The sequence below is a fragment of the Epinephelus lanceolatus genome, chromosome 15 (assembly GCF_041903045.1).
Source record: "Epinephelus lanceolatus isolate andai-2023 chromosome 15, ASM4190304v1, whole genome shotgun sequence".
Lineage (NCBI taxonomy): Eukaryota > Metazoa > Chordata > Actinopteri > Perciformes > Serranidae > Epinephelus > Epinephelus lanceolatus.
In genome coordinates, this window is record NC_135748.1 from 44,038,132 (window position 1) to 44,042,275 (window position 4,144).

Below are 4,144 nucleotides of genomic sequence, written 5' to 3' on the forward strand. Positions count from 1 at the left end.
TGGTTTCACTTTATTTGTGGGGGCTGTTGTTGTTGTTGTTTGTTTGTTTGTTTTTCGATTAGGGTTTTTTTTGGCGTTTATCTCTAAGGACTGTTTACTATTGGTGCAAGAAGGGGAGGAATGACAAATAATGATAATTAGTTTCCTGCATTCTGATGAGTTTTTAAGCACCGCCAGTTTTTGCCTTTTGCTTCAGTGTAACTGTATTTGATTTGATTTCACTTTATTATCACAAAAACAGATGTGAATACAAACAGACAAGTCTGAATCAATTTAGCAGATTTGTCTTTAATTATTGTCAAAATAAAAGTCCTGTGCTGCTGTCATGTGTTTTATACACCTGGTTATTATAACACAGCTATAAAACAGCTGGACTCAATGATTTCATCATGTGTTTTATACACCTGGAGTTGTGTAAAGTCACAGCTAACATAACATGCTGTAAACAGTATGGGAAAGTCTCAGTTAATAAATCTCTATCATGTTGTTTAACATCAGTCAGTCAAGTCTAATCCAAAATATTATCTTTTGATCAGGTCAAATTAAAGTGACCTGTGAACACAAGGTTTTTCAGATCAGTTCTGTTTAATTCAGTTCCATCCAGATATGCAGTAGATGTTGAAACATCACATTGGTCAGAGGAAATACTTGAATATATTTAATAACACAATTAACAATGATGCAGTATGAACAAAGTGATATAAATAAATCACTGTGAACACAAAAAGATGAGGTTTTGTATTTTATTGCATTTTCTCACACCTGACTCTAGCAGATAGTGGTTTATATCTGATCCTGAACGCAGCAGGAGGCTGTGAGTGATACTGTGGGTGATGCTGTGGGTGAGGAAAGTAAAAGAGCAGCGTCAGCCTCTTCCTCATGACCACAGCTGAGGAAGGTCCTGAAGCCCAGCTGAGTGAGTGGAGCTGCTCAGAGGACGACTGATGAGACTGTGGTGACACAAGGCATCTTCAAACTGTGGATCCATCAATCTGACGCCTGTCACCTCCTGCACGCCGCTCTGCAGTCACATCAGCAACATCATTATTATTCTTAATATTCTTGTGTTAACAGATATTTAATCTTGTTTTAAACATGGGCAGTAATCAGGGGTGTAAATATAGATGGTGCAGGCAGGGCAGTCCTGTGAGGTGGGGGGGGGGGGCATAAAGAGAGGGGGCCTCCATCAAAGTGTTGGGTGGAGAATGGGCCCGTGTGGGTGATTCAACTTGTAGAAAAATTCCCGCTCACTGTCTAACAAAAACAATGATTTTACTGCTGCAGCGTTTCAGTGACTCGACCTTCATCAGGCAAAAACATTTTGTTGTGTTCCTCTCCTTTGTCTTTATGAGAGACTGTCACCTTGGAAACCTGCCTGTGTTCACAGAACAACTGTCATTAAATTACAAACAGTGACATTTGCTATATGACCTTAAAAAGTCAAACACATCTCTGTCATATTTATTTTTTCTTTTGTTGTAAAACAGTCAGTAACATCTGACATTATATGATTATTCTATAATTATAAATCAAGAATAAACATTTTTTAATTAAATTAATTTATTGTTTTCCTTGATATTTATTGTTATGTTCAGATATGCAGTGATGGCTGCTGGGTAATATGTTATCCATATTATCCACTGTCAGCTCTCTGATGATGTGATCCGATGATATGTGCACGTTAGCGTGCACGGGGGCCCTCGTACCCACCCGGCGCCACTGTCAGTGATGTCCACATGCTCATTACTCATCAGACACCATGTGTTGCTGGAATATTGCATCAAGGATGGTGTCTTTTATTTTGAAAGGTCAACTTCCGCCGGAAATAGGTTGTATTATTACAGTGCGCCCCCCAGCTTCCTGTGTCGATACTGCAGCCTGACTTTAAAGAACAGTGTTAATGTGGCCCTGAGCTCTACCTACAGGCTCGGCCATGACCTCCGACCCCTGACCTCTGACCTCTGACCCCTGAACCAGGTTGCTCCTGTGAGGCAGGTCCATCATCATTTGGTCTTTTATTTCTATGATCACCCGTGTTTCATTTCTAGAGCTGTTAGAAGTTTAGTTGCCATATTTTTGAAAGGGAACACAGGGTCTTCGTTTCTGTGTGGATTAATGTTGATATTAATATTTAGATTAAATCATAATTATAGGACCTCAGTTATTTTATTTATTTATTTATTTTACTGTGCAGTGATTGAGCTGAGCAGTATCCTTCAGTGTATGACTTCACTTCTTGAATGTATTTCTTCAACATATAATTCACATAATTGTACATATTTATTATGTTTATTCTTATTCTGGTTTTTATTCTATTGATGTGTATACTGCAGTGAATATTATGGTGTAATATATCATTTGTATTTCTGACTGTAACACTAGTTTATACAGTGTGATGGAGCACATATCTGTATAGTTTACACACACTCAGCACAGTGAAGATATATATATTATTCTTAATATCTGAAATACCAGTGTTAAACATTGTGGCATAACACACATTTTTATATCTGTTTTGTTACTTTATATTTACATACCTCTATTTCATACTCTTATCAAAATCACTTTATTCTATGTCTCATTTGAAAAATAATAAATAACCTCAATAACTCATTTACGTTGGAAAGAGGATCAAGGAAAAACATTTGGAGCTTCAGGGAGGGTCGGAATAATTAAAAACAAATAAATAAATCAAAAATAAACAGCAACAAATAGGTTCCCTGTGAAGGTTATTTTAAAATTAAATTAAATTATTTTTCAGCTGGAGTTTGCTTCTTTATTAGAAGATGTCTGCACACAACATAATGATACAGTCAAGTACAAATTAATTTATAACTTTTTTGTTTAGGTCCAGTTGAATATTACAATAACAATGTGCGGCTATCACAAAATCCCACGGCACACCTGGACTGGCATCACGGCACACCTGGACTGGCATCATGGCACACCTGGACTGGTATCACGGCACACCTGGACTGGCATCATGGCACACCTGGACTGGTATCATGGCACACCTGGACTGGCATCATGGCACACCTGGACTGGTATCATGGCACACCTGGACTGGCATCACGGCACACCTGGACTGGTATCACGGCACACCTGGACTGGTATCATGGCACACCTGGACTGGTATCGTGGCACACCTGGAATGGCATCGTGGCACACCTGGACTGGCATCGTGGCACACCTGGACTGGCATCACGGCACACCTGGACTGGCATCGTGGCACACCTGGACTGGTATCATGGCACACCTGGAATGGCATCATGGCACACCTGGACTGGCATCACGGCACACCTGGACTGGCATCATGGCACACCTGGACTGGTATCATGGCACACCTGGACTGGCATCATGGCACACCTGGACTGGCATCACGGCACACCTGGACTGGCATCATGGCACACCTGGACTGGTATCATGGCACACCTGGACTGGCATCATGGCACACCTGGACTGGCATCATGGCACACCTGGACTGGCATCATGGCACACCTGGACTGGTATCACGGCACACCTGGACTGGCATCGTGGCACACCTGGACTGGTATCATGGCACACCTGGACTGGCATCACGGCACACCTGGACTGGCATCGTGGCACACCTGGACTGGTATCGTGGCACACCTGGACTGGTATCATGGCACACCTGGACTGGTATCATGGCACACCTGGACTGGTATCACGGCACACCTGGACTGGCATCACGGCACACCTGGACTGGCATCACGGCACACCTGGACTGGCATCACGGCACACCTGGACTGGCATCATGGCAGACCGTTTGAGAACCACTGGGACTGTTTGTTATCTATGAGTGGGTGAGGGGTGGTGCAAAAATATATGATGATAAAAAATAAAGTAACGCTCCAGCAAAATGAATAAATACATTTAAAAAAAACACATACGTCTTATTTAAGAAAATAAAAACAAACTGTTTGCATGAACGACATGAGTTAAAAACTGAGGCTTTTTTCATCTCCAGCTTTTAACTTTAACATCAAAAAGTCAGTTTTAAACATCTAATAAGTCATGTGTACGTCATGCACACGTCACACCCAGCGTCCCTGGTAAGTGTCGAACAGTCCCTAATAATGACGTTCACAGGTCGTTACATGATGAACACACATGAAGTGATTGT